This window comes from Hippocampus bargibanti, linkage group LG05, assembly GCF_051943395.1.
Source record: "Hippocampus bargibanti isolate YZ-2025 linkage group LG05, ASM5194339v1, whole genome shotgun sequence".
NCBI lineage: Eukaryota > Metazoa > Chordata > Actinopteri > Syngnathiformes > Syngnathidae > Hippocampus > Hippocampus bargibanti.
In genome coordinates this window covers 19,747,771-19,756,265 of record NC_142738.1, presented here as the reverse complement: position 1 = coordinate 19,756,265, position 8,495 = coordinate 19,747,771, and positions in this window count along the sequence as shown.

The window sequence follows — 8,495 nt, the reverse complement described above, 5'->3', positions numbered from 1 at the left end:
GTCATTTTTAACATGCATGTCATTTGCATGTAATAATTGTCCCAGTGTGTTCATGTGTATGTGCGCGTATGTGTGTGTGTGTGTGTTTGTATGTGTGCGTGTGCGTGTGTGCGAGTATGTGTGTGTGTGCGTGTGTCCGTATGTGTGTGTGTGCGCGCGTGTGTCTGCATGCGTGCGTGTGTTTATGTGTGTGTGTTTGGGTGAAATCTGACTGATTAGTACTCAGTATTATCGTGATAATACCCAACTACCATGCACATATTCCCCCGACAGCACAGGAATGACAAAAAGAATAATCAAGTGGGATGCTTATTAAACATTTTCAAGTTTGAACGGACAAATAGCTTTTCAGTCTTATTTTATACTGTTGAAATGCTCAGTGTTGAGCATTTTTTGTTGCTTTGCTCCAGGCAGTGTTCACAAACTAAAGCTGTTTTTCTTGATCTTGCTTGATATGTTCTTTAATGCACCGGGAAAAGCAAGACTAATGCCATTGCGCTAACTTTCAGATACGGTGTAAACCGGTAAAGATGCTGTGCAGAGGCCATAAACTATGGGTTAATCGATACAGTCCCTGGATGACACCAGGTCCCCGCTATTTTCTGTCATGATGATGGCTCAGTAATTTTGGATGGGCGGCTTTCTCCTCCTGCCTTCAGCCGGCTCCAAGATTTTTTAATTTGGCTGTAAAAATGCCAATCACTATGGTTACTTCTTGTTCCCGGGGGAGGTCATGATAGGGGCATGTCCATAGGAGGAAATATATTCACATAGTTCCCTTTAGAAACCCCGCTAACCCCTGACATCCCATTTGGGTTGTAACTTTATGTTGTTAAAGTGACAGCGATCCAACTGCTCCGAGAGAAGCTGGGGCAGGGCCAGATCGTGGTCAGAAACGCCCCTAATTCTTGTATTACTCAGTTTGTGTGTGTGTGGAGGGGGTGGGGTGGGGGTGGGGGGTCACACATAAGTGAGACGCAGCAATTCCTGCATCTAATGTGGTGGTTACCATGTAATGTGTCCGCTGCATAGTGTATTTTTGGTTCAATGTTTTTTTTTTTATTCTGATAGGTGTCAGTGAGAAACTACATGGGCTCAAACAAAGAACCATGTCGTTATCTCCAGGGGAAAAAAGGCAGAAGTGATGAAAAACTCTCATTACTTCAATCATAAAGAGAAGACTTGACATTGCTTCCTTGATCTGACCTTGATCTCCCTGTACCATGGATATTTGGGAGAGTTGATGCTTTTACCATGATGAAAGCCACCATTTAACAGCTAAGTTACAGGGAAAAGACATCAGCCATGTTTGCACCTCAGTGAGTATGCATTGTGACATTTTTTTTTGCACAGAAAGAGGGAAACTTTTTATTTCCTGACTTTACTGTTGTCGTGCGCCGATACAGCAAGCAGGTGGAAAGAGGATAAAAGTTCACTCAGCTAGATGCAGGAAGGGTATCGTGAGTTTTCTTTATTTGAAGTTGATATCAGCTTTCAACAGACCACAGGTAACACCGCTCTCCAGCTTGTCCTTTGTCCCTCTTCTTCCTCCTCCAAGAGACTGGCTCAGGCTGGCTTTAAAGGTGCTTCACCTGAGCTTCTGGCCAATCAGGTCCCAGCGGCAATTGGCCATTCCCAGGTGGTTGCAATCACCTTCTCAGTCAGTCTAAATCAATTAGTGGTCGCCCAACTCTACTGTTTTGGATGGGGAGAAATGTGCACCTTTCTCCCATCCAAAATCCAGAACACACAAAATTATTTAACATTTCTTTTAGCATCATGACATCATTCACCCCCTCTCCTCAGAGTTCAGACATTCTTGTCAAATAATCAGCAATAACATTTGTTGTCAGGGCAGAGAAAGTCATATGTGACAGGTCCTATTCTCCTAGTCACAGCGTATGGGCCCTGCCACTTTGCCAGTAGCTTACTTGATCCCATATGCAACAATATTAATCAGAATCAGAATCAGAATCAGAATACCTTTATTCGTCCCGCAATGGGGAAATTTGCAGTCCACAGCAGCAATTGAAGAGGGATGGGGTTGGGGTGGGAGTGAAAGGATAAAACAAGATATTCTAAGCATAACAAAATAAAAATGTCAACTGTATACTGTGCAAATGTAGATGTGCAAAAACCGTTCTATAAACAAGACTGTACATAGTGCAGAATCAAGAAATGCATTTAGATATATTGCAACAACCCATATTTACAGGTGTCCAGTTTTTTTTTTTCGTTTTTTTTTTTTTTCACATGTGATCATTGGGAATTGTGAAGCCTGACAGCAGTCGGTAGGAACGAGCGGCGGTACCTCTCCTTCTTGCAGCGCGGGTGTAATAGTCTCTGGCTAAAGGAGCTACCCAGAGCTGTCAGGATGGGCAGGAGGGGGTGGGAGGGGCTGTCCGTCATAGCTTTTAGTTTAGCTAGCGTCCGTCTGTTGCCCACCTCCTCTAGAGAGTCCAGCGAGCAGCCCACGACAGAACTGGCCCGCTTGACAAAGCGCTCCAGTCTTTTTCTGTCCCGGGTGGTGATGCTGCCTGACCAGCAGACAATGCCATAGTGGATGGCTGATGCCACCACAGAGTCATAGAAAGTCTTTAGGAGTGACCCCTGAACTCCAAAAGACCTCAGTTTCCTGAGGAGGAAGAGGCGACTCTGTCCCTTTTTGATTAGGGCATCCGTGTTTGTTGTCCAGTCCAGTTTATTGTTTAGAGTAACACCCAGGTACTTGTAGGAGGTCACCCTCTCAATGTCCGAACCCTGGATGTTCAATGGTGCAGGTGACGATTGTTTCCTGCAGAAATCCACCACCAGCTCCTTGGTTTTGCCGGTGTTGATCTGGAGGTGATTCTGCTGGCACCAGTCCACAAAGTCCTTTGTCAGTCCCCTGTACTCCCTATCGTCTCCCTCTGTAATGAGGCCGACAATAGCTGAGTCGTCAGAGAACTTCTGAAGGTGGCAGGTTGGGGTGTTGTAATTGAAGTCCGAGGTGTAGAGGGTGAAGAGGAATGGAGCCAGGACTGTTCCCTGCGGCGCTCCGGTGCTGCAGAGAAGCCTGTCCGACTCACAGTTCTTTACCCTCACGTACTGTGGCCTGTTTGTGAGGTAGTCTGTAATCCAGGATGTGAGGTGATGGTCGACTCCGGCATGCTGCAGTTTGTCCCCCAGTAGACTTGGCTGGATGGTGTTGAAGGCACTGGAGAAATCGAAGAATGTGATCCTCACCGTGCTCCCAGCATTCTCCAGGTGCAGCAACGCCGTATGGAGGAGGTAGATGATGGCATCCTCCACACCGATGCTGGGCTGGTAGGCAAACTGCAGCGGGTCCAGCGATGAGCTTGCCAGCGGTCGCAGGTGGGCGAGGACGAGTCTCTCCAGCGTCTTCATCAGGTGAGACGTCAGCGCCACCGGTCTGTAGCTGTTGAGCTCTTTGGGGTTGGCAATCTTGGGCACTGGGACCAGGCATGACGTTTTCCACAGCTGTGGAACTCTGCCCAGCTTCAGGCTCAGGTTGAACAAGTGCTGGACAATGTCACACAGCTGGTCGGAGCAGGTCTTGAGGAGTCGGGAACTGATGTCATCCGGACCTGCTGCCTTCCTCACCTGCATCCTCCTCAGTTGGTTCCTCACCTGCGCAGTTGTGACAGACAGGCAGGAACCAGGAGGCAGAGTGGCGGCTGAGGGTGTGGCAACGGTTGGGAGGGCAGATGTTGGTTGTGGAGAGCTGGTCGTGAGAGGGGGCAGGGAGGGTAAGGCCACAGTGAGAGTTGGTGCAGGTGCAGCTACAGGTGAAGTTGACGGTGGGCCGGGGGCGGCTGGCGTCTTGTCAAACCGATTGAAAAAGCGGTTGAGTTCATCTGCCCAGTCCTTGTCTTTTTCGTTCAATGTCACTGGGCTTTTGTGGCCTGAGATGTTTTTCAGGCCCTTCCAGACACCAGCGACATTGCTGGCTTGCAGCTGCTCCTCCATTTTCATCCTGTAGGCCTTCTTCCCCTCTCTGATCTTCCTCCTCAGTTGGATCTGCACGGCCTTCAGTTCCTCTCTGTTGCCCGACACAAAAGCCCTTTTCTTCTCCTTCAGGAGGACTTTTATGTCGGGATTAATCCATGGTTTGTTGTTGGCAAAACACCGCACAGTCCTGGTGGGTACGGTGTTTTGTTCACAAAAGTTAATGTAGTCTGTGATGGTGTTGGTGAGTGAGTCAATGTCTTCCCCATGAATCTCAGTAAAGAGCTCCCACCTGGTTGAATCAAAACAGTCCCGCAGAGCTTCTTCAGCTTCTGTGGACCATCTTTTGATCGTGCGGGTCACAGCTGGTTGCCTCTGGACAAGGGGTTTGTACACAGGCTGGAGATAAACCATATTGTGGTCTGCTCTTCCGAGAGGGGGGAGGGGGGAGGGTTTGTATGCATCCTTGGCGTTTGAATAAAATAGGTCCAATATGTTATTGTCTCTGGTGGCACAAGTTACATACTGTGTGAATGTTGGGAGGGAGAATTTCAGGGAAATGTGATTGAAGTCCCCTGAGATGATAAACAAGGCGTTGGGGGACTGGGTTTGCAGCTTGTTTACAACAGATATGAGGGCATCGGACGCAGCGCCGCCATTTGCCGTAGGGGGAATGTACGTCGTCACGGCTATGACGTGTGAGAATTCCCGTGGCAGGTAACGCGGCCGGAGGCTAACGGCTAGCAGCTCGATGTCCCGAGTGCAAAGTTTTTCCTTCACCGTGATGTGCCCAGGATTGCACCATTTGTCATTCACAAATACAGCAATCCCCCCTCCTTTCTGCTTACCGCTGCCTTCATTTCTGTCCGCTCGTACGAGTTGGAAGCCCTCCAACTCTGCGTGGGCGTCCGGAGTGATTGCCGAAAGCCATGTCTCCGTGACGAGTAGCAAGCTGGCTTCCCGGTACACCCTCTGATGTCGCGTTAGCGCCGCCAGCTCGTCCATTTTATTTGGGAGCGATCTCACGTTCCCCATGATGACGGACGGGAGAACGTGTCGGTATTTCCTCGTTCTTTTGCGGCGATCTTTCCCGGCCCGACATCCTCGTTTCCTCCTCTTCAATTCATCGGGGATGTCTGGTGCGGCGGCCGCTAGTCCGCTATTAGCCCGCCACGCTAGTAGCTGGTCTCGACTGTAAACAATGGGATTCCGCGTGCGCGTGGATTCCCCGTTCACAGGAGCGATGAAAAAGTAAAAAATAACGGCGATGAGCAAAAGAAAAGATGCCCATCTCCTCTTCGTAGGTTTATGGAACGAGATTAGGCAAAACAAAAACGGGAAAGTAAAGAAGTGAAAAAGTAGACAAGAAAGGGAGAGAGCTGCTGCGGAGGCAGCCACACAGGGGGGCGCCATCTTATGTCTTATGAAAATCCAGAAAAACACAAAATTATTTAACATTTCTTTTAGCATCATGACAACTGTAAACACACAATAAACTAATCCTTTATCGGAATAGCAGTTGCTATTACAACATGAGTGACGTTTTAAACACAATTGCCCAGGGTTGAATAAGTTGGGATATTGATAATGAATGCTTCTGGGGGAATTTAATTTACACATTTGTGTATTTTGTGTAGCACACTGTTGATAGAGCCAGAAAACAGTTCCATTTAGTGCAATACCACCAAATCTTGTTTCTCTAAGCAGACCCATCAGGTAGCGAAGTAAATGGATTTTACAGAAATCGAGTACATGATGTGCGAACAATGCCGTGCAAAACACAGTGGATGTCTGGGGTGAACACATGATTATGATTCACCCTTAAAATTTGGAGTCAGCAGAGGGATTGACAATTTTTTATATTGACACATCAACAGGTCTGTGGATGCCCCTGCCTCATCCCCCTGGATGACTTCCTGGGACCATTGTCCGGTGCGTCCCGCCGATGTACTCCAAGGCATTGGAAATACCACAGTGAGAAAAGAAACAATGACAAAAGGCTGACGTTCGAACAACAACTAATACCGACTGAAATAACAGAGACTCAAGTCAATGCAAAATTTAACAAACAAACTAACAGATACAGAATATCTTTTTTTAATACTAGACAAAATAGTCCCATATTAAAAACAACAAATATGTAATGGAATTAAATATGCTTCTTCGGTTGAGGAGGTGCAGTGTGTCATTCAGGACTTTCTCCTCTCCAGTAAAGTAAATCAGCGCATCGCACCGATGAGTATGTGGAACTGTCACAGTTTGGAACTGAAGCGGATTTACGTGGGACAGGAGATGTAAGGCATTTATTTTTGTCAATGGGTGCTACAGCTTTGTGTTGGCTTTCAAGCTGGTAGTAGACGTGCCAATTCCACCATGATGTCCCTGATCCACTGGTGAACAGGATGCTTTGATCCTCTCCTCTTTCACCTAGAACTGCTTCATACAAAAAAGTGCGTAGGATTGAATGACTGTCTGTGTCTTATGTGTTGTGTCACATTATTTGTTATTTTTGTTTTTGTTGTTGTTTTCACTTCAAGATGGTTTCGCGACAGTGGCTGCCTTTACAGCAGGTCCTGATTGTTGTGTTTCTACTTCTTCCTTTCCTCTTCCTTTCATAACTTTGCTACTGTTAAATGTACATTTCTCCACTGCAAGACTAATGAAAGCTAGTACCCTGCGGAGGTTGAACACACTGCCATCCTGCTGGTATCTGATGGATAATCTGTCAGCTGCAGCTTATGCTGAGACAGTAGGGTTATGGCCGCCAGATCGATGTTAAAGATGATGGGTGCAAGGACACGGCCTTCTATGGCTCCAACATTGAGGCAAAAGCCTCAGATACCAGGCCACCAATTATAACGCGAGCAGACATTTCCCCGTGGAAGTCTTGATGGAACTCACCATGGTGGCCGCAAAATGAATTTGAAATGAATTCTAATGTCGACAAAACAATTTTGTCCCACAATTTACAGAAACACTTATCAGGAGATGCTTCATGAACTAAACACAACGTCAACGCAACACAGGACTTCATCAAGGAGGCCAATAGATGAAGTAAAGAAGTGAAAAAGTAGACAAGAAAGGGAGAGAGCTGCTGCGGAGGCAGCCACACAGGGGGGCGCCATCTTATGTCTTATGAAAATCCAGAAACACACAAAATTATTTAACATTTCTTTTAGCATCATGACAACTGTAAACACACAATAAACTAATCCTTTATCGGAATAGCAGTTGCTATTACAACATGAGTGACGTTTTAAACACAATTGCCCAGGGTTGAATAAGTTGGGATATTGATAATGAATGCTTCTAGGGGAATTTAATTTACACATTTGTGTATTTTGTGTAGCACACTGTTGATAGAGCCAGAAAACAGTTCCATTTAGTGCAATACCACCAAATCTTGTTTCTCTAAGCAGACCCATCAGGTAGCGAAGTAAATGGATTTTACAGAAATCGAGTACATGATGTGCGAACAATGCCGTGCAAAACACAGTGGATGTCTGGGGTGAACACATGATTATGATTCACCCTTAAAATTTGGAGTCAGCAGAGGGATTGACAATTTTTTATATTGACACATCAACAGGTCTGTGGATGCCCCTGCCTCATCCCCCTGGATGACTTCCTGGGACCATTGTCCGGTGCGTCCCGCCGATGTACTCCAAGGCATTGGAAATACCACAGTGAGAAAAGAAATAATGACAAAAGGCTGACGTTCGAACAACAACTAATACCGACTGAAATAACAGAGACTCAAGTCAATGCAAAATTTAACAAACAAACTAACAGATACAGAATATCTTTTTTTAATACTAGACAAAATAGTCCCATATTAAAAACAACAAATATGTAATGGAATTAAATATGCTTCTTCGGTTGAGGAGGTGCAGTGTGTCATTCAGGACTTTCTCCTCTCCAGTAAAGTAAATCAGCGCAGAGCACCGATGAGTATGTGGAACTGTCACAGTTTGGAACTGAAGCGGATTTACGTGGGACACGAGATGTAAGGCATTTATTTTTGTCAATGGGTGCTACAGCTTTGTGTTGGCTTTCAAGCTGGTAGTAGACGTGCCAATTCCACCATGATGTCCCTGATCCACTGGTGAACAGGATGCTTTGATCCTCTCCTCTTTCACCTAGAACTGCTTCATACAAAAAAGTGCGTAGGATTGAATGACTGTCTGTGTCTTATGTGTTGTGTCACATTATTTGTTATTTTTGTTTTTGTTGTTGTTTTCACTTCAAGATGGTTTCGCGACAGTGGCTGCCTTTACAGCAGGTCCTGATTGTTGTGTTTCTACTTCTTCCTTTCCTCTTCCTTTCATAACTTTGCTACTGTTAAATGTACATTTCTCCACTGCAAGACTAATGAAAGCTAGTACCCTGCGGAGGTTGAACACACTGCCATCCTGCTGGTATCTGATGGATAATCTGTCAGCTGCAGCTTATGCTGAGACAGTAGGGTTATGGCCGCCAGATCGATGTTAAAGATGATGGGTGCAAGGACACGGCCTTCTATGGCTCCAACATTGAGGCAAAAGCCT